The following is a 24090-nucleotide window of genomic DNA, read 5'->3' as shown; positions in this document are numbered from 1 at the left end:
TCTGCTGCTGTGGACACTACCCTTCCTCACCACACTGCACTAGACTATACCCTCTTTACAGGCCTCTTTGTACTGACACTTCTTGCCCTGAGTTTTGGGTTCCTGAGCACACACAGAGCTTTTTCCACTTCTCCCACGTACAGTCCCTGGCTTCTGGCTCAGCCCATAGGTGCTCGTTGCATATTCTCCTGCCCCTTATTTGGGTTAGCAGTTAGTGATATTATTATGCTATAACTCTTCAATTTGTAATGCCCGGAATCAATTCCCTATGAGCCTGTATAACCCCTATATGTTATAACAACACAAAAGAATGTCATAAAATGTTCTGTTTCTGCCTCAATACCCCTATTTCTACATGCAGGAGGGCCTAGGAGAATTCTTAGGACTCATTTTAGGTTTTTATTATTAGCAGAGCTGGGTAAACAACTCAGGTTTTTACTTTGGGATTTTCCCATTGTAGAATTATACCTTTTGACAAATATTCTCGTTTTGGTGGAAAAAGTGAGTGATGTAAATTGGCTAAATTATATGATGTGCCAGATCCCAGCTGAGTTGTCACAAACTCCGAAGGACTTCACACCAGAGATGTAATATGAGTGTAGAAAGAGGGCGTTGGGCACTCAAAATACCAGCTGTAAAGCCCATCTATTCCCTGTCAACCTCAAGAGAGGGTCCATGCTGCTCAGGGAAACGCTGCCTGGAGAAGGTGCAGCTCTACTCAAAGCATACACATGTGTTAGACAAAAAAAAAATGGACTCAAAGGGCACGCTGTCCATGGTCACTTGTGTCCTGGCATGGCACCTCATCTTATCCAGTGCCCTTGCAGACACAGCTGAGTCACCAGCAGAACAAAGAGATGATAAAGAAGGCCAATAAAAGGAAGCTTTTGTTTTTTCCTCCTTCTGTTCTCCTCCTTGATGGTCCAGCCTGAATCAGAGAGTCTGGAGAATTCTGAGGCAAGCCTGGGCTCCTGAAGGCCATGTTGTGCCACCATTAACTTCCTTGGAGGTTGCTAGCACCTACCCAGGCTGGAAATGACATGACTGAATTTGCTTTATCCCCCCATGAAGAAATATTCCTTGGGTTATTTGTCCTTCATACATTTATTTTTGGCCATGGACTGGAGGACATTTCTGTCTCCATCATCTGTTCTGTCCCACGAGCTTGGGTTCATCACTGCAGGCCCCCTTGTCCAAAGTCAGTATTGACTGAAAACTCGCTCCTCATCACACTATTCCTGTTGTTGACTTCCTGCTAATTGCTCAAAACTTGCCTGAGTTCACTTCCCTCCTGAAATCTGTGTGTGCTGACAAGGCAGCAGTGATGCCAAAGGCACAGCGTTCTGGTCTATCAGTCAGTAAAGAGCAGGTATCACTCAGTGAAGCCTGCACACCAGCGGGAGTGCTTGGATCATCAGCTCTGACTCATGCTGATCTCATGGGCAAACACTGTCATGTATTGTTTTTCAAATTGCCTAATGGTATATCTTACCTCATCAGCTCTCACTTTACAGTGCAAGATTTAACAGAAGAATTGAAGGCAAAATGTCATCCTTGCCTTAGAATGCTTTCTTTCTGGCGAGCAGCATGACAATATAAGGGGGAAAATGTAGATTTAGTCTCAGACAGGTGTAGGTTTGATTCTAGAATGGCTGCGTACTGACAGCATGACCGGGGGTAAGTTAACTCACTTCTCTGAGCTGGTTTTTCACTAGGGAACAGAGGGAAGCAAATTTACCTCCTGGGCTCCTGTGCGTTTAGGTGGGGGGGGTAAGGGTCTGACTCCATGAGCACTCTGTCAGGGGACACTGGGAAGGTGGCTGGTATCAAGACACTCTTCCTGGGGCGCCTGGGTGGCTCAGTGCGTCAAAGCCTCTGCCTTTCGCTCAGGTCATGATCCCAGGGTCCTGGGATCGAGCCCCGCGTCAGGCTCTCTGCTTGGCAGGGAGCCTGCTTCCTCCTCTCTCTCTCTCTGCCTGCCTCTCTCCCTACTTATGATCTCTATCTGTCAAATAAATAAAATCTTTAAAAAAAAAAGACACTCTTCCTGCCCATTGCACTGGGCCACTATGACAGGATACTCTTTTGTTTTGCCAGAACTCACACCCACTAGTGGTCCTGTGCATATTGCTGTTCTAATACCTAGATTATCCTTTCTTCTTCTGTGTCTGAACTGTGGGACAGTTAAACAGGATACTCCAATTCCTTTAGGATCTCCTGTGTTTTCACCAGTCCTTCTGCAGAGACCCCGAGCTGGCTTAAAATACCTTCCAAGATTTTCATTCCCTCAAGTCCTGGTGCTTCCTCCAAGGGCAGCAGTGTAGGTCTGAGAGTTTTCTGAATATTACTTTTATTTTTCTTTTATCAAAAACCACTTGAGTCGTCAAATAGTTAGATTACTTGAATAAATAGAACTTAATTAGCTCATTCCTAGGAACCCCGTTTTTTATCAACTAATTTTCCTTATGTGACTTGCATTGCAATGATAAGCTATAAGGTTTATGCTACTTAGTTAAATATTGTTTTTTGACTTCTATGGAACATCCATGTTCCCAGGAATCAAGCCTGGGAATCTATCTCCTATCTTCGTTACAGAACCTAGGATAATATTTGATGTTGCCCAAACACCCCTTCTGTTCCTTGTTTGCTGCTGAAACGCTTACTCCACCTGATGCTGAATCAAATACAACTAACTTGCTGATGTGTGTAAGCAAGGAGGGGTGGAGATTAAGAGGTGGAGAGTGTATGGATGGTGTTCTTTTTCCTTATGATGCAAGGTGCTCTTACCAGCAATGTACACAGGGAAAAGTTGGATTGTAAAAATCGTGTTGTCAGGGTCAGCAGAGGCCAAATTTGGAAACAGTGATGCTTGTCCCTTCACTGAGTCCTACAGATGGAATTTAAGCTAAGAGGGAAGCCTGCATCAGCAAGATCCTCTCTGGTGTTTGTTAGGTGTTGGGTTCCCTCTTCAGAGTGCAGTGAGAGGGTGGCAAGTAATGGAAAGCTCCTTTTATAGTTGTACATGCAAAACCATGTGTCTGTGTTCCTGATGCACCTGGGGAAACAGCACAAGATGGAAAAATAATGACAACAGTGATGTTATCCTTCCACTGAGAGGCTAAGTGTACCTGTGGCCTTAAGAGCGTGGTGTACACAGTAACAGGGATTTCTTTTAACTCCAATGTCTTATTAAGTCTGTCTATCATCTGTCTATCTATCTACCCATCCATCCACCCAGCTGTCCTGCATTTTCAGGTGTTATGATGGAATTTTCTCTTTTCTTTAAACTGAAGCTCAGGATAACTTCCCACTTTAAATGACTCTTGTCAAAAGGACTGAGTTCAAGTTTGGTTCTCAAACATGCATTTACACTCTTGTGAATAGCAAATTTGTGGAGTAGGACTGGTTCTACTAGTCTAATAGAGAAGTAGGTAAATACATGCCCCTTCAACACACACACACACACACACACACACACACACACACACACACACACACCATACTGGCCAGGTAGGAAGTGTTGTGGTCATAAGGTAGGGCTACATGAAACATAATTTTTCTCCTAAAGATTACATTGGAACTCTACTTGCTTTGTAAGATATTTCTGCTTTTTTTTTTTAGTAATTGAAAACACAGGGTTCATAATTTGCCTTAAATGATTAACAATTATTTTAACCAAGATTTTAGAAACATGCCTTTCTGGTTACTGTAACTCATCTCTTAACCCCCAGCAGATAGTAGGGAATATGGAAATATCCTCATCCTTCATATGAGTTTCTGTGAATTCAAAGATAATGAAAAGGCAGCACTGGGTTTTTATTTTTGGTTAGTGTTCTGCAGAAAGATTCCTCCAAAAGTTTGTCTTCATTGTATGGCGTCAGTAACCAGTACTCCTGGATCTGATTGAAGTTGGCAGCACAAGAAAACCCTAGTGAGCTCACTGCTCAAGAAAATTCAAGGCTTCATTAGTGGGCATGATTCTTATTCTGGAGCCATTATCCCATACAACAAGAAATTGTGTGTCTGGCCCAGACACACAATTCATATTAGTTTTAATCCTGAGAACTACCATTTGTGGAACTCTCACCATGAATTAGGAATTTGATTTAGGTGTTTTACAGCCATCATCTTGTTTAATTATTATTAACTATTAAGTTATTTATCCTACAGTACATCTACTACCATATTTAGCAAATCAGTGTCTATAAGATAAAGATTATTCTTTCTACTCTATAGATGAGAAAAGTAAACCTTAGATTAAGTCACTGGACAAGAACAAATAGCTAGTAATGTGAGGCACAGAGATTCAGACCTTGGCCTCACTTCAAAGCTCATTCTCTGAATCACTGTATTTTATAGTCACCCATGAATTCACAACCCATGTGGGTCATAACAGGGTTGACTGATCTCAGTAATGGGTCACTCCATGAAGAAGTCAGAAATGCCTAAAAATGAACACATGACATCAGGTCCGAGTCCTGTTTTATTTCTAGCTATATATATCCTTCATCTTTTTAAAAGAATATATAAGTGGACTCATTCACAGTTTAGTTTCAGATGAGAGGGTTCTCAAGCGAAGCGACCATGGGGCAAACTGTAGCCTTTGGTAATTTCCTTCCAGTAGTGTTTTTAGCATCATTATGGTCATGAACTAGAACGGTGGTCCCCAATCCCAACTACACATTAGAATCACCAAGAAGACTTTTTAAATGGCCAAAGGATTCTGATTTAATTGGCCTGGGGTGAGGCTTGGACATCAATATTGTGCTTATGATTCTGGGATGAGGAGAATAAAACCAGGGTTGAGACACAGGGAAGCAAACAGAGAAAAGATTTTGAGCACAGACCTAGCATAAGGTAAATTCAGATTTCCAGTCCAGGTGTTCAGGCTTCTATCTCTTCCCACTGAGCTTCCCTTTGTGACTTCCTCCTGTTTTCAGACCTTCCTTGTGATCATGCTGCCTGTAGAGCCTTCCATGGCCACTGAGAGGCTTTCCCCGAACCTTTCCATGCACCGTTCCCAACCTTGAAAAGAACATCTTAGACCCACAATGTCCATGTGGTCATCTGTCTCCAGATGTGTCCAAGTCCCTTAGTTGGCCCATTGGTCTGCTCCCAGTCCACCACTCTGGTTACTTTGATGACTTCTTCTTAATAATGGAGGCTGTTCTTTGTCTGGAGTCCCTACTGGTTCCCATAAGTTCTGCAGAATAATTACTTTAAAAGTTACAAGACAGGGGGTGCTTTGTTGGCTCAGTGGGTTAAAGCCTCTGCCTTTGGCTAAGGTCATGATCCCAGGGTCCTGGGATCGAGCCCCGCATCAGGCTCTCTGCTCCACAGGGAGCCTGCTTCTTCCTCTCTCTCTGCCTGCCTGTCTGCCTAGTTGTGATTTCTCTCTGTCAAATAAATAAAATATTTTTTAAAAAAGTTTTAAAAGTTACAAGACAGGGGACCCTGGGTGGCTCCGTTGGTTGAGTGTCCAAGGTTTGGTTTCAGCTCAGGTCATGATCTCAGGGTTATGGGAATGAGTCCTGCCTCTGGCTCCATCCACAGCAGTCTGCTTAAAGATTCTCTCCCTCTGCCCCTCCCCCATCTCTAAAAAATAATAAATCTTTAAAAAAAAAACCTATAAGACAAATTCCCACAATTTCATTAGTTATCCATCCCATTGTCCCTAAGGCCTGGGTGAGACACAGCTTTTCCAGGGGCCAAAGGAAAATGCTCCTCTTTCCCCACTTCCCTAAGTTATTTTGAACTCTGAGCTGTGCAGAGATGGGTGGACCCAGAGGTGAATATCTTAGTCTTAGATCCATTAGTGAAGATCTGATCTTTGATCCACTTAGAGGAGGCAGTTGGAGACTGGGGAGCTCTGTGTTTCCCCCACCCAGGGGAACCAGAAGTTCTACAGACAAACTCCAAGCCCCTTCAGATGGAACAGATGTAGTGTTTGGATGAAGTGGAAGGCACAGCTATGCAGAGAGTGGTCTGGTAACCACTAGATGAGAAAGGTCGATGGTCTATGGTCAGGTCCTAAGACTCAGTTTAGGTTGGGTTTCTGTGCCACGCCCAGAAAGTGTGTTCATCTCTGCTTTCCTTGTATTTTTAGGGTCTCAACTAAGGGACCAAAGTCCATCTGTTTGTCCTTGCTTGTGTGCAATGTGCATATGAGAACTAGTTATTGCTAGATTCAGGGAGGATTAGGAGGTATAGTCTGGTTTATATTACATATCGATCCCTCCTCAGAATACATCTAATCTGGTACAGTCCTTTCTTTCTCCCTCCCAGACTCTGGTGGGTGAGAAACCAGTTTAACCACAAAGAGCTTAGCGAGCCAGCGCCAGGAGCTTTGTCTCAGGTTCGGTTTGTGTAAACAAGATGGTCACGGAGATGGGGTATTATTTAAGACAAAAAGGAGGAAAAAAGAAAAGGCATTACAGTAGAACATATCAATGAAACTAGAAGCTGGTTTTTTGAAAGAATCAGTAAGATCGATAAACCATTGGCCACACTAATCCAAAAGAAAAGAGAGAAAGCCCAAATTAATAAAATTATGAATGAAAAGGGAGAGATCACAACTAACACCAAGGAAATAGAAACAATCATCAGAAATTATTACCAACAGTTATATGCCAATAAGCTAAGCAACCTAGATGAAATGGATGCATTCCTGGAAAGCTACAAACTCCCAAAATTGAACCAGTAAGAAATTGACAACCTGAATAGACGGATATCTAGTAATGAGATTGAAGCAGTGATCAAAAGCCTCCCAAAAAACAAGAGCCCAGGACCTGAAGGATTCCCTGGGGAATTCTACCAAACTTTCAAAGAAGAAATAACACCAATTATCCTGAAGCTGTTCCAAAAAATTGAAGAAGAAGGAAAACTTCCAGACTCTTTTTATGAAGCCAGCATTACCCTGATCCCCAAACCAGGCAAAGACCCTACCAAAAAGGAGAATTTCAGACCAATATCACTGATGAATATGGATGCAAAGATTCTCAACAAGATCCTAGCAAACAGGATCCAGCAGCACATTAAAAAGATTATCCACCATGACAGGTGGGATTCTTCCCTGGGTTGCAAGGTTGGTTCAACATTCGAAAATCAATCAGTGTGATAGAACACATCAATAAGAGAAGAGAGAAGAACCACATGGTATTCTCAATTGATGCAGAAAAAGCATTTGACAAAATCCAGCATCCGTTTCTGATGAAAATGCTTCAAAGTATAGGGATAGAGGGAACATTCCTGAACTTCATAAAATCTATCTATGAAAGACCCACAGCAAATATCATCTTCAATGGGAAAAAGCTTGCAGCCTTCCCGTTGAGATCAGGAACACGACAAGGATGCCCACTCTCACCACTCTTGTTCAACATAGTATTAGAAGTTCAAGCAATGGCAATCAGACAACAAAGAGAAATAAAAGGTATCCAAATTGGCAAGGAAGAAGTCAAACTCTCTCTCTTCGCAGATAACATGATTCTTTATATGGAAAACCCCAAAGACTCCACCCCCAAACTACTAGAACTCATACAGCAATTCAGTTACGTGGCAGGATACAAAGTCAATGTACAGAGATCAGTGGCTTTCTTATACACTAACAATGAAAATACAGAAAGGGAAATTAGAGAATCGATTCCATTTACTATAGCACCAAGAACCATAAGATACCTGGGCATAAGCCTAACTAAAGAGGTAAAGGACCTGTACTCGAGGAACTACAGAACACTCATGAAAGAAATTGAAGAAGACACAAAAAGATGGAAGACTGTTCCATGCTCTTGGATTGGAAGAATAAACATTGTTAAAATGTCTATACTGCCTAGAGCAATCTATACTTTTAATGCCATTCCGATCAAAATTCCACCAATATTTTTCAAAGAGCTGGAGCAAATAATCTTAAAATTTGTATGGAGCCAGAAGAGACCCCGAATTGCTAAGGAAATGTTGAAAAACAAAAACAAAACTGGCGGCATCACGTTACCCGATTTCAAGCTTTACTACAAAGCTGTGATCACCAAGACAGCGTGGTACTGGCATAAAAACAGACACATAGACCAGTGGAACAGAGTGGAGAGCCCAGATATACACCCTCAACTCTATGGTCAAATAATCTTCGACAAAACAGGAAAAAATATTCAATGGAAAAAAGACAGTCTCTTCAATAAATGGTGCTGGGAAAACTGGACAGCGATATGTAGAAGAATGAAACTCGACCATTCTCTTACACCGTACACAAAGATAAACTCGAAATGGATAAAAGACCTCAACGTGAGACAGGAATCTATCAGAATCCTAGAGGAAAACATAGGCAGTAACCTCTTCGATATCAGCCACAGCAACTTCTTTCAAGATATGTCTCCAAAGGCCAAGGAAACAAAAGCAAAAATGAACTTTTGGGACTTCATCAAGATCAAAAGCTTCTGCACAGCAAAGGAAACAGTCAACAAAACAAAGAGGCAACCCACGGAATGGGAGAAGATATTTGCAAATGACAGTACAGACAAAAGGTTGATATCCAGGATCGATAAAGAACTTCTCAAACTCAACACACACAAAACAGATAATCATATCAAAAAATGGGCAGAAGATATGAGCGGACACTTCTCCAATGAAGACATACAAATGGCTATCAGACACATGAAAAAATGTTCATCATCACTAGCCATCAGGGAGATTCAAATTAAAACAACATTGAGATACCACCTAACACCAATTAGAATGGCCAAAATTAGCAAGACAGGAAACAACGTGTGTTGGAGAGGATGTGGAGAAAGGGGAACCCTCTTACACTGTTGGTGGGAATGCAAGTTAGTGCAGCCACTTTGAAGAACAGTGTGGAGATTCCTGAAGAAATTAAAAATAGAGCTTCCCTATGACCCTGCAATTGCACTGCTGGGTATTTACCCCAAAGATACAGATGTAGTGAAAAGAAGGGCCATTTGTACCCCAATGTTTATTGCAGCAATGACTACGGTCGCCAAACTGTGGAAAGAACCAAGATGCCCTTCAACGGATGAATGGATAAGGAAGATATGGTCCATATACACAATGGAGTATTATGCCTCCATCAGAAAGGACGAATACCCAACTTTTGTAGCAACATGGACGGGACTGGAAGAAATTATGCTGAGCGAAATAAGTCAAGCAGAGAGAGTCAAGTATCATATGGTCTCACTTATTTGTAGAGCATAACAAATAACACGGAGGATATGGGGAGATGCAGAAGAGAGGGAGTTGTGGGAAACTGGAAGGGGAGATGAACCATGAGAGACTATGGACTCTGAAAAACAACCAGAGGGTTATGAAGGGGCGGCAGGGCGGTGGGGGGGGGGGTTGGAGGGAGGTTGAGGAACCAGGTGGTGGGTAATAGGGAGGGCACGTACTGCATGGAGCACTGGGTGTGATGCCAAAACAATGAACACAGTTATGCTGTAAATAAACAAATAAAATATATATATATATATATATATATAAAGAAAAGGCATTGCCTTGGTGCATTTCTTAAGTGGGTCAAGCTCCATACCATCTAAAAATGAAATAATTAAGGATTCAGGGTCGAGAGTCACTGAGCAAGTCTTTATTCAAGTAACAAATGGGCAACAATAGGAATGCAATGGAAATGATCTCACGTAGTTTAAGTCCAATTCAACACAGTAGCTCCAAACATTCTGCTTTACTAGTGGTTATTTTATGGTAAGAATTGTCTAGCAAAGGGACTAGGAAGCCACCGCCCGGAGGTCAAACGGGGCCCACCGCCTGTTTTTATGAATCAAGATGGAGAAGAGGGCAGCCGTGCCGTGTGCCGACAGACTGTTTACGGCCACTTTCGTGCCAAGGGGGTGGTGTCACAGAATTGAGACCAGGAAGTGTGGCCCACAGAACAGAAGATATTTACTCTCTGCTCTTTTGGGGGGAAAAATGCCAACCCTTGATATGGCAGATCAAACAGTATACAATGAATCATTGGAAACAAACTTCCTGGTCACAGTAAGTACAGAACGTCTCCAGACAAAAGGGGGGTGTTTCTTTCCAATAAGAAATCATTGAGCACCAAGAGCATGGTCTGTTCTGGGAGTATAAGAGAATAAAAAGATTCTCACTTTATAATCCTGCCTTACAGCCCCATAGAAAATGTCCGAAAGAAGATAAATGGTCCTAAAATGTTGTAGTATGAAAAACACCCCAAATTGTAACTTTCTAAAAATTCAGCCCAAATCTCCTGAACGGTGCAGACAAGGGGAAGAGACTTCCAATGTTTCTGAATTACACGTAAGTTATGTCAGATCATTTTAACTGCATTTTCATTGCTGGCCGTTCATTCCTTGAATGAAGACTTGCTAAGTGACTCTGAATCTTGAGTCCTTCTTTATTTCATGTTTCGTCTATTCTGAGGTCACAGAGCCAGGGGAAGAGGCAGGAAATCGAACCTCAACTATTTGTTTCCTCCTCATACTCTGCACCATTTGGCTTCACAATTTGGTTTGTTCAACACTCACCAAGTTTAATGAAGCCTGGTATGGACCAGGCTCTCTCCTACCAGCTATGAAGATAGCAATAAATAGAACAGACCCTTGGAGAGGAGGAGTCAAGATGGCGGAGAAGTAGCAGCCTGAGACTACATCAGGTAGCAGGAGATCAGCTTGATAGCTTATCTAAACATGGCAAACACCTACAAATCCAACAGGAGAGCGAAGAGAAGAAGAACAGCAACTCTAGAAACAGAAAATCAACCACTTTCTGAAAGGTAGGACTGGTGGAGAAGTGAATCTAAAACGACGGGAAGATCGACCGCGGGGGGAGGGGCCGGCTCCCGGCAAGCGGCGGAGGAACGGAGCACAAAATCAGGACTTTTAAAAGTCTGTTCCACTGAGGGACATTGCTCCAGGGGCTAAACCGGGGTGAAGCCCACGCGGGGCCAGCGTGGCCCCAGGCCCCGCAGGGTCACAGAAGGATCGGGGGTGTTGGAGTGTCGGAGAGCTCGCAGGTATTAGAACGTAGAAGCCGGCTGGAGAGACAGAGCCGAGGACTAAACTCTCAGCTCGGGGTTACCTTGAACTGGTCGCGGGCTGGTTGAGCTCGGAGAGCGGCTAGAGGCTGGGGATACGGGAGTGATTGGGTGCTGTCCTCTGGGGGTGCACTGAGGAGTGGGGCCCCAGGCTCTCGGCTTCTCCGGGCCGGAGACTGGGAGGCCGCCATTTTCATCCCCGTCCTCCGGAACTCTACAGAAAGCGTTCAGGGAACAGAAGCTCCCAAAAGCGAACCCGAGCCGATTACTTAGTCCGGCCGCCGGTAAGGGCGGTGCAATCCCGCCTCGGGCAAACACACTAGAGAGTCACTACAACAGGCCCCTCCCCCAGAAGATCAACAAAATATCCAGCCAGGACGAAGTTCATCTATCAAGGAAAAAGCAGATTCAATTCCTAAGACAGCTGAGCAATTCCAGAGGAGGAGAAAGCAAAGCACGGAACTCATGGCTTTCTCCCCATGATTCTTTAGTCTTGCGGCTACTTCAATTTTTTTTTCTTTTTTCAATTTTTTTTTCTTTTTTCTTTTTTCTTCTTCTGCTAAATTTTTTTAAACTTTTACCCTTTTCTTTTTTAACATTTTTTGACTAGTTCATCGAAATATATATATTTTTTCTTTCTTTTTTATATTTTTTATTTGTTTTATTTTTTAAATTTTTTTCTTTCTTTTTTTTTTCTTTTTTTTTCAGAAGCTGTTTTTATCCCCTTTCTCCCCCCCACAATTTGGGGTCTCTTCTGATTTGGTTACAGCGCATGTTTCCGGGGTCTTTGCCACCCTATTAGTAATTTATTTGCTCCTTGATATCCTCTTATCTGGACAAAATGACAAGGCGGAAAAAATCACCACAAACAAAAGAACAAGAGACAGTACCAAAGGCTAGGGACCTAATCAACACAGACATGGGTAATATGGCAGATCAAGAGTTCAGAATGATGATTCTGAACATTCGAGCCGGGCTCGAAAAAGGCATGGAAGATATTAGAGAAACCCTCTCTGGAGATATTAAAGCCCTTTCTGGAGAAATTAAAGAACTAAAATATAACCAAGTTGAAATCAAAAAAGCTATTAATGAGGTGCAATCAAAAATGGAGGCTCTCACTGCTAGGATCAATGAGGCAGAAGAAAGAATTAGTGATCTAGAAGACCAAATGACAGAGAATAAGGAAGCCGAGCAAAAGAGGGACAAACAGCTACTGGACCATGAGGGGAGAATTCGAGAGATAAGTGACACCATAAGACGAAACAACATTAGAATCATTGGGATTCCAGAAGAAGAAGAAACAGAGAGGGGAGCAGAAGGTCTATTGGAGAGAACCATTGGAGAGAATTTCCCTAATATGGCAAAGGGAACAAGCATCAAAATCCAGGAGATGCAGAGAACCCCCCTCAAAGTCAACAAGAATAGGTCCACACCCCGTCACCTAATAGTAAAATTGACAAGTCTTAGTGACAAAGAGAAAATCCTGAAAGCAGCCCGAGAAAAGAAGTCTGTAACATACAATGGTAAAAATATTAGATTGGCGGCAGACTTATCCACAGAGACCTGGCAGGCCAGAAAGAGCTGGCATGATATATTCAGAGCACTCAACGAGAAAAACATGCAGCCAAGAATACTCTACCCAGCTAGGCTATCATTGAAAATAGAAGGAGAGATCAAAAGCTTCCAGGACAAACAAAAACTGAAAGAATTAGCAAACACCAAACCAGCTCTACAGGAAATATTGAAAGGGGTCCTCTAAGCAAAGAGAGAGCCTAAAAGTAGTAGATCAGAAAGGTACAGAGACAATATACAGTAACAGTCACCTTACAGGCTAATAATGGCAATAAATTCATATCTCTCAATAGTTACCCTGAATGTTAATGGGCTAAATGCCCCAATCAAAAGACACAGGGTATCAGAATGGATAAAAAAACAAAACCCATCAGTATGTTGCCTACAAGAAACCCATTTTAGACGCGAAGACACCTCCAGATTTAAAGTGAGGCGGTGGAAAACAATTTACCATGCTAATGGGAATCAGAAGAAAGCTGGGGTGGCAATCCTTATATCAGATCAATTAGATTTTAAGCCAAAGACTATAATAAGAGATGAGGAAGGACACTATATCCTACTCAAAGGGTCTGTCCAACAAGAAGATCTAACAATTTTAAATATCTATGTCCCTAACATGGGAGCAGCCAACTATATAAACCAATTAATAACAAAATCAAAGAAACACATCAATAATAATACAATAATAGTAGGGGACTTTAACACTCCCCTCACTGAAATGGACAGATCATCCAAGCAAAAGATCAACAAGGAAATAAAGGCCTTCAATGACACACTGGACCAGATGGACATCACAGATATATTCAGAACATTTCATCCCAAAGCAACAGAACACACATTCTTCTCTAGTGCACATGGAACCTTCTCCAGAATAGATCACATCCTGGGTCACAAATCAGGTCTCAACCGGTATCAAAAGGTTAGGATTATTCCCTGCATATTTTCAGACCACAATGCTCTGAAGCTAGAAATCAATCACAAGAGGAAAGCTGGAAAGAACCCAAATACATGGAGACTAAACAGCATCCTTCTGAAGAATGAATGGGTTAACCAGGAAATTAAAGAAGAATTGAAAAAATTCATGGAAACAAATGATAATGAAAACACAACAGTTCAAAATCTGTGGGACACAGCAAAGGCAGTCCTGAGAGGAAAATATATACCAGTACAAGCCTTTCTCAAGAAACAAGAAAGGTCTCAAGTACACAACCTAACCCTACACGTAAAGGAACTGGAGAAAGAACAAGAAAGAAACCCTAAACCCAGCAGGAGAAGAGAAATCATAAAGATCAGAGCAGAAATCAATGAAATAGAAACCAAAAAAACAATAGAAAAAATCAATGAAACTAGGAGCTGGTTCTTTGAAAGAATCAATAAGATTGATAAACCCCTGGCCAGACTCATCAAAAAAAAAAAGAGAAAGGACCCAAATCAATAAAATCATGAATGAAAGGGGAGAGATCACAACTAACACCAAAGAAATACAGACAATTATAAGAACATACTATGAGCAACTCTACGCCAACCAATTGGCCAATCTGGAAGAAATGGATGCATTCCTAGAGACATATAAACTACCACAACTGAACCAGGAAGAAATAGAAAACCTGAACAGGCCCATAACCAGTAAGGAGATTGAAACAGTCATCCAAAATCTCCAAACAAACCAAAGCCCAGGGCCAGACGGCTTCCCAGGGGAATTCTACCAAACATTTAAAGAAGAACTAATTCCTATTCTCTTGAAACTGTTCCAAAAAATAGAAACGGAAGGAAAACTTCCAAACTCATTTTATGAGGCCAGCATCACCTTGATCCCAAAACCAGACAAGGATCCCACCAAAAAAGAGAACTGAAGACCAATATCCTTGATGAACACAGATGCAAAAATTCTCACCAAAATACTAGCCAATAGGATTCAACAGTACATTAAAAGGATTATTCACCACGATCAAGTGGGATTTATTCCAGGGCTGCAGGGTTGATTCAACATCCGCAAATCAATCAATGTGATAGAACACATTAATAAAAGAAAGAACAAGAACCATATGATACTCTCAATAGATGCTGAAAAAGCATTTGACAAAGTACAGCATCCCTTCCTGATCAAAACTCTTCAAAGTGTGGGGATAGAGGGCACATACCTCAATATTATCAAAGCCATCTATGAAAAACCCACCGCAAATATCATTCTCAATGGAGAAAAACTGAAAGCTTTTCCGTTAAGGTCGGGAACACGGCAGGGATGTCCATTATCACCACTGCTATTCAACATAGTACTAGAAGTCCTAGCCTCAGCAATCAGACAACAAAAAGAAATTAAAGGCATCCAAATTGGTAAAGAAGAAGTCAAACTATCACTCTTCGCAGATGATATGATAGTATATGTGGAAAACCCAAAAGACTCCACTCCAAAACTGCTAGAACTTGTCCAGGAATTCAGTAAAGTGTCAGGATATAAAATCAATGCACAGAAATCAGTTGCATTTCTGTACACCAACAACAAGACTGAAGAAAGAGAAATTAAGGAGTCAATCCCATTTACAATTGTACCCAAAACTATAAGATACCTAGGATTAAACCTAAGCAAAGAGGCTAAGAATCTATACACAGAAAATTATGAAGTACTCATGAAAGAAATTGAGGAAGACACAAAAAAATGGAAAAATGTTCCATGCTCCTGGATTGGAAGAGTAAATATTGTGAAAAGGTCCATGCTACCTAAAGCAATCTACACATTTAATGCAATCCCTATCAAAATACCATCCATTTTTTTCAAAGAAATGGAACAAATAATCCTAAAATTTATATGGAACCAGAAAAGACCTCGAATAGCCAAAGGAATATTGAAGAACAAAGCCAAAGTTGGTGGCATCACAATTCCGGACTTCAAGCTCTATTACAAAGCTGTCATCATCAAGACAGCATGGTACTGGCACAAAAACAGACACATAGATCAGTGGAACCGAATAGAGAGCCCAGAAATCGACCCTCAACTCTATGGTCAACTAATCTTCGACAAAGCAGGAAAGAATGTCCAATGGAAAAAAGACAGCCTCTTCAATAAATGGTGCTGGGAAAATTGGACAGCCACATGCAGAAAAATGAAATTGGACCACTTCCTTACACCACACACGAAAATAGACTCCAAATGGATGAAGGACCTCAATGTGAGAAAGGAATCCATCCAAATCCTTGAGGAGAATGCAGGCAGCAACCTCTTCGACCTCAGCCGTAGCAACATCTTCCTAGGAACATCGCCAAAGGCAAGGGAAGCAAGGGCAAAAATGAACTATTGGGATTTCATCAAGATCAAATGCTTTTGCACAGCAAAGGAAACAGCTAACAAAACCAAAAGACAACTGACAGAATGGGAGAAGATATTTGCAAACGACATATCAGATAAAGGGCTAGTATCCAAAATCTATAAGGAACTTAGCAAACTCAACACCCAAAGAACAAACAATCCAATCAAGAAATGGGCAGAGGACATGAACAGACATTTCTGCAAAGAAGACATCCAGATGGCCAACAGACACATGAAAAAGTGCTCCACGTCACTCGGCATCAGGGAAATACAAATCAAAACCACAATGAGATATCACCTCACACCAGTCAGAATGGCTAAAATTAACAAGTCAGGAAATGACAGATGCTGGCGAGGATGTGGAGAAAGGGGAACCTTCCTCCACTGTTGGTGGGAATGCAAGCTGGTGCAACCACTCTGGAAAACAGCATGGAGGTTCCTCAAAATGTTGAAAATAGAACTACCCTATGACCCAGCAATTGCACTACTGGGTATTTATCCTAAAGATACAAACATAGTGATCCGAAGGGGCACGTGTACCCGAATGTTTATAGCAGCAATGTCTACAATAGCCAGACTATGGAAAGAACCTAGATGTCCATCAACAGATGAATGGATAAAGAAGATGTGGTATATATACACAATGGAATACTATGCAGCCATCAAAAGAAATGAAATCATGCCATTTGCGACGACGTGGATGGAACTAGAGTGTATCATGCTTAGTGAAATAAGTCAATCAGAGAAAGACAACTATCATATGATCTCCCTGATATGAGGACATGGAGAAGCAACATGGGGGGGTAGGGGGATAGGAGAAGAATAAATGAAACAAGATGGGATTGGGAGGGAGACAAACCATAAATGGCTCTTAATCTCACAAAATAAACTGGGGGTTGCTGGGGGGAGGTGGGATTGGGAGAGGGGGAGCGGGCTATGGACATTGGGGAGGGGAGGCGAACCATAAGAGACTATGTACTCTGAAAAACAACCTGAGGGTTTTGAAGGGTCAGGGGTGGGAGGTTGCGGCAACCTGAGGGTTTTGAAGGGTCAGGGGTGGGAGGTTGGGGGAACAGGTGGTGGGTAATGAGGAGGGCACGTTTTGCGTGGAGCACTGGGTGTTGTGCAAAAAGAATGAATACTGTTACACTGAAAAAATAAATAAAATGAAAAAAAGAAAAAAAAAAAAGAACAGACCCTTGGAGAAGTTGAATTTTCTTTCTTCTTTCCCTGGAGCTTCTAAGTGAGCACACAGATGCCTCATTCGTCAGGAGGAAAAGAAGTCAAATGAAGTCAGGGGGACCAATGAGGTGACTGAGAGGCTGGGAACGGGACCCTAAAGAGGCTGGGTGTAGATGGAGAGCTGCAGGGATGGAGGATTCGGCCCAGCAAGTAGAGAGAGTGCCTGAGGGGGAGGCAGGGGAAGGGGAAGTTTGGGTATGTGCAGGGGAGCAAGGGTGCCAGTGTGGTAGGAGAGACATGGTGGGTGTGGGCCGAGCAAGAAACCTTGTAGGGGCTCCAGGCATAGTAAGAATTTGAAACGAAGCTGCTTGGGCACTCAAAATGTTAACAAATGTTGGATGGGGCCCTTTCTCTTTAAATTCCTTGCCCTAGGTGTTTGTTTTGGACCCAAAGCGTGCATGTTTGCATGTGTGTGCCTGTGTGCCTGTGTGTGTGTGCATGCGTACGACCGTGTGTGTGTGTGTGTGTGTACGGGAGGGGTCTTTTTCCACACAAAGCCTCATGTATCCCCAGATCGCTGCCCATGTGGCAGAAACAAACACCAGAGGGGCAGCAGTGGGACAACATGTATTTCGGAGCAACTATGGGTGGATCTGGGAGCACATGAGCACGATAGTGCTGGCGCCCTGATTACGTTTTCTGTTTGGGTATAGAACCAAGAAAGAGAATAGAAAATGAACCGTTTGGGTGTTGCCTGAACAAAGCAAAATGATCCATGCACACGGGGGGAGGGTACAGGCGACCACAGGTCCAGATACATGTGTGCCTGTTGAGGATCATCCTTCTCTGGACAGTACAAAGCAGTTTACACCCAACTCTAGGACCAAGGAAAAGAGAATAAATTTTTCTTGAAGAGTTTAGACTAAAAAGATGGGATAATCCATGGAAGTTGAAAGTCCCATACTATTCTGCCCAAATTTATCCAGGCAGTTGCCTCCACTGTACACATTGTCACAAATTTGTTGTTTGTAGCAGAGAGTCTGGATCTGGAGAGCGAGTTCATTTATACAAGATGAAAATTCCACTGGGCTACTCCTGTCCTCACCATCCAGAGAGATGGGAGGTATCCAGTAGGCCTCTTTGCAAAGACCACAGGCTCATGCTGCCCGCTGGGGAGCTTTGCTCCAACACCAGGCCTTCGATGAGACACCAGGAACTAAAGCCATGCCCCACTGCATAGGAAGGTGACCTGGCTGCCTTGCATTTGGGGAAATTGCAAACCTGAAAATTTTCAGCAAGAAAAACATGTCTTACCAAAATGCAAACCAGACACTTGGCACCCACTCTCTGTGACGCAGGGCTCCCCAGCTGGCAGGAAAACCACAGTAAAGAACTGATTAGGCTGTTAGAACACATTCCATGGGCTGTCCAAAGCTATTTTTATTTTACAATAAGCTACAATATGTTCCATGATGCTGTCTATCCTGGACTTTTCTTTTCATTGCATTTGCCATACTCATCAATCCCCACAAATCACAGAGAATCTTCCAATCATTTGAGCAAATAAACTAGTTTGGGTGTGTTTATTTAATTCAAAGCAACAATAATACACACGTGTAACCTTTGGTGTGAGCAATACGCAGATGGCTGGTACCACCTGCTGACCACGGAAATCTTTGTGGGAGATGGGCCTTTTAGAAACTGAGTCCTGGGAAAACTCTTGAGTTTACAGACCAAATGCTTGCATTTTTAAATCTTTTTTTTCTTTCTTCTTCTAAGAGAAGTCAATTGTGAAAGCAATGTTTGGTCAAGTGTTATTTGGTCAAGAAATGTACTAACTCCTTGTAATGGAGCATTCCAAGAACTTTACCCATAAGAAAACAAATGTGCCTGTTTTCACTTAGACTCCATAAAAATTACAGTTGTTTTGGAAGAAGGAATAGCTCCCCTGTAACATAATGGATATTCAACAACTCAGATGCATTTGTAGGATGACTTCCCACCCACCTCTGGAAGGAAAACAGACAACCAGTGTAAGATTACTGGTAAAGCCCAGACCATGCATTAAGACTCATGCTTAAGAAAAACTTCCTTGCTAATGCTTAACTTGTTATTGTAACCGCTTCTGATTTTTCAGAACTTCCTAGCTACTTTTTAACCGTTTTCAATCGGGAAAACTCTGTCCAGAGTGCATCCACTCCAGTACTCAGGCCCCCTGAAGAAGGTCTAGCTTCTATGACCTTTGAGAAATCCCCATTATTTTAACTTTCTGTGACCTTGAAAAATCTAGAGGTCACGAGTTTAGCCATCTGCCATGCCATGGTGGGAGTCTACATTTCTTGATGGCTATTTAAAAAGAGTGTGAGACACAACAATCCCTGTGATAAAACACATTTTAATACAGTAGTTCTTGGAGATATGAGAGTGAGGGGAAGTAAAATGACTAGAGAGTTTATTCATAACAGGGAGAAAAAATAGGGAATACACCCCAGAACTAGAAGCTCTGCAAGGGGCTGCAGTAAAAATAATGTTCATCTGAGCAGATTTACACCTCATAAGGAAACATACACAAACCAAGAGTCTTATTCTAATGTCTTAGAAACAATTTTGCTGACAAGATCAGGATACATGAGCCAAACATCTGCATGGAATGATAAAGTCACAGCAAAAACGTCCTTTTTCCACTCAGGCCATAACAGTGAAGCAGACACACAGAATGTTTGCTGCTTTCACCTCAAGTTGAGAGTAGAGCCAAGGGAAGCTCCCGCCCGTGCTATGAGCACTGGTGCTGGTGTTTCCTTTGTAGCTCTAATTTGTATTTTGAGATAAGGTTGGAGGAGTGGACTTCTTTTGTGTCTTTGTTTTGCTCATCAGTCTGCAAAGATCTTACACATCTATGCAGTACCTCATGCATTGTTTAACTATTGTTTTTTTTTTTATTTGGCTTTTATAGGGTACCAAAAATGTGGTTAGAGTTAAGTACCTTTTCTGCTTTTCCAGCTACAGTGGAAATTATTTTTGTCTGAAGCTCTTAAAATAAAAAAAAGTGAGGAGGGAGGAAAAACATAAAAATAAATCAGGACCCAGAAGAGGTTTTTCAGAACTCATATGTTCATATTCCTTGCCAAGGAAGTCCTGTGGGTTGCCCATGGGTTCAATGGGAAAGTGGTATGTCTTCACTGAGTGCCTTAGGTGGCTATTAAATTTGGTGTACTTTCTAGCTTGGTGACTTTGTGACCTTGGGTTGGTAAGATAGCAATCTCATGGGAGCTAAGCAATGGCTACAAACATCAAAGTTGTTAAGTAAATGTCAAATCAAAGATATTTCTAGTTGAATGCTTAGTAGTAAGTGTGAACATACCTCCAGGAACATCTGGCTCTCTGAAATATTGAAAAGAAAAACAAAAAGAAAACTAGTTCTGAATTCTTCTCCATCCATGCCATGTGGAAAGGTCTTTTCTTCCTCCTGTAACATCAAGCCAGGAACCACAGCTTCTCTGGTTCAGTGGGAAGTGGCTCATTACCTTCATTCAGCAATGCCCTAGATGTCCATGGTCACAGTTGTGAACCTACTGTTGAGGTCTGAACTTACAGAACTTCCCAAGGGACTTGCCTTCCAGTTTCAGGGTTGTCTTTAACAAGCATGTGACCTCTGAGTACAAAAATGCTTTGTAAGGGAAAGCAGGTTAAGAGATTTAGAAATCCAAAGGGAGAAATGTTTTTCTCCTGTACTCTCTTTTTTCCATACCAAACCCCAGACAATATAGTATTGGAAAACACTTTAAACTAATTATGCTATTACTTTCCTCTTTTCCTTCCACTGGGGAAACTGTTTTCCTTCTATGAATAATCTTTCAGATGATTTCTTCCTCGGGTTTAAAGCATTACAACCTTCAACCCAGAAGTTATAATTAGGCTGGTTTGTAAATAACATGTGTTGATTTTGTCTTTGCAATTAGAAAAATGAGGTATCGCTGTGATCAAGCTTTAAGATGCCTGTATTCATAGGCTTGTATTTATAACAGAACACACACTGTGGGTCTGGTTATGGCCCAAAGGGTAGCTATCAGCCCCCTTCTCAGAGTTGCCTTGTTGCTCCTCTGAGCCTTGGGAGAGCCCAAATTTCTATAATTCACTGGACTTGGTCATCTACCAAAAATGGTGTTCAAGCACACCATTGATACTGATGGACAACCAAGATCACTTTTCATGTCCAAATGAAGAACAGCGGAAGAACTATTTTAATCATTATTGAACGAAGACAACAGGCAGAAAGAGACTGCTGTTGCCTAGGTCACCAGCATCATCAAATCTTTATGCATGAAGAATCAGGCTTCCATTATAGAAGCTAAAATACTACACTTCTCAGTTACCTATAAGCAGGAGAAATAAGCACAAGATTCCTGGATGGTAGAATAAAGAGTCTGACTCCATTTCTAATATCTGACTGCTTTCAAGTCTCACCTCCCTTCCTCTTCTGCCTCACATTTAGGAAGCTGATGAGGAAGCCTGGGTGCTCCCTCCTATGATATGGTGGAAAGTTTCAATCCCACAACCTCCTATCCACATGCAGGAACCTCACTCTGGCTTCATCTCCTATCCTAAATAAAAGATAAGGCAGTGTCCTTTCTCTGTTGTCTTAAGCTGCTTTGGGATCACCTTGGGAGCCTGCCTTGCTCAGCCCAAAAAGCCTCATTATGTTCGTCATAAACATTTCTGTCCCCTCCTGGTGGATGCATGTACAGTTTCATCTGTTTCAACACCTGAGTCAAATTTCAGGTAAGGTGTCCATTCACCTCTGGAAGACCTCTTTACAAGAATTTACTTAACTGGGTATATCACTTTTACCCTTTGTCCTTTCCATATTCTTGCTGGTGATATAACAGCCAGCTCTCTTCCAATGTGGAGAAGCAAACCTGTGCTAAGTATATCTGAGTGGAAAGAAAGAAGGAAACTAGATCCCTGGTGACATTATGAGTTACTCTCCTATCCCTACATTGCCTGTTTTCGAGTCTCTCAAGTCATGAAAGCAAGACAAATTTGTTCAGCTGCTTGTAGCTGAAGACAGTTACAAGTATAGGACTATGACTGAGTTGTGTCTTAACCTCATAAGTGGAAATTAGTACTTTTGTCAGGATATGAACATGTGAATTTCAAGATACTTGAAACATCTAGGACTAAGTCATTCTCAGTGGAGCATCCTGTAAACAATGACATTCACTGGATATTTTCTGGGCCGGATTCCTTTGGGGAGAAACAAGCCTACATATGCATACAGAGAGAACCTGTTTTCATAACTGGGAAATGGTCTGGAAATTGGTCTACAGTATAATTTGGAGAGAAGTTCAGAACCAAGCATTTTGATTGGGAGGCCACCCATATCTCCCACTCTTACAGTGAACGTACCTAAGAGGATCAAAGTCTCAGGAAGAAAGGGGACTGTTTATTGAGTACCAATTCTTTCTCTGGCAATGTGTTAGATGTGCAAGGAGAAGAGAATGTAGGCTTCCTATAGAGGAAGTTAGTGCAAGCATGCTAAAAGGTCATGAAGGAAATGACAACAGTCTTCTTCAAATATAATCAGAATGTGATTTGGATAAATTGACATAAGAGGCCAGTGCAAGTGATGATGAAGAAAACCACATGAGCCAGGTATAGGAAACTTACCAAAGCTAGATCCCCATTGCTGCCCTCAGTAAGCTATATGGTAGGTCCCATCCTGACCTGACAGATAATGCAGCAAGGGAGGGAGCTGGAAGCATGCCTCTTGATGGTGCGGCTTTTCCATAAAAGCACTGTGATGAAACAACACAGCATTTATTTTTTGAGGAAATGAGTAAATACTAAGTTTATAGGCAAAAGTAAGTAACAACAGAATTGAAAAATAGAAAAGTTAACAGAGTCTAAATCACTTATCTTTACAAAAATGACGTAGTTATTCTAGAGATGGTCATCTCTGACTGGAGCTCATCAAAGTTGCAAGTATTTTATCTTCACATTTCTCTTTGTTGTCGGTCAAAGTTAATAGAAACTTCCAGAATGCATCACAAACCAATAGCTGCTGATGTGAAGCACCTTTTAAAAATAGATTTAAGTACTCACTATTTCAGTGTTTTTGATAGTCCATATGTCAAAGACAAAATGCTAAACGTTCATGTTGTTGCTAGAGTGAACACACAATCAAAGAGAACAAGAAAGAAAAATTCCCCTCGCAAGGCTCCCATCACAGCCCTGTTTGGGGTAGCAGTGGGAGTGTCTATACCTTCTTTTCCAGGACTAACAAATAAGCTCAAATTCCAGCTTAACTCTTTGGGCAAAAGAAGAGAGAGTTTAGTCAAAACCTAAAGCAGTTCGCTGACAGATTTTCTAACAAACAAAGGCAAAAGGAAAAGGGAGGAGACGTCCTGAACTACTTCAAGAAAAGCCCCAAACTAGAGTCTCTGTGTCCAAAAACCTGTTAAATCTACTGAAACCATTTGCTGACCATAATGTTTCTTTCTGGAAAGTAAAGTTCTCAGTTAAACCCCCAGAATTTCTTGATTTTAGCAGGAAACTACCTCATGTGGGTGTCTGGACATCACCTCTGCTGAAGCATGGAGAAAGTGATCTAGCAACAAACCCAACCTGCCTGACAGGTACTGGCTCTACCTGGAAGGCTTATTCATGAGTCACAAAACACCTCTGTTGCCAGTCTTGCATTTCATTTCATTCTTAAACCTGTCAGACTTGGGATGCTGAACAAATTTAAAAATTCAGAAATATGAACCATTGTAAAAAACTAGTCACTCATTCCTCAGCTTTCTAAAATTGCAAATGTCCTTATGCAAAAACTCCTATTTATTGAAATATTTATATAGGCAAGAAGGAACTCTATAATAATACTAATGACAGCACTCAAGCTGGGTCTCTATAACCACAGGAGTATCAGACATTGAAGCATCGGTTGTGATGATTTCAGGTCATTGTTGACCCGTTCAAGAAAAGTTCCCAGTTGTGAAGCACTCTTCCAGACTTTAGACCC

Source organism: Meles meles, chromosome 16 (genome assembly GCF_922984935.1).
Source record: "Meles meles chromosome 16, mMelMel3.1 paternal haplotype, whole genome shotgun sequence".
NCBI lineage: Eukaryota > Metazoa > Chordata > Mammalia > Carnivora > Mustelidae > Meles > Meles meles.
This window is presented reverse-complemented; position numbering follows the sequence as displayed.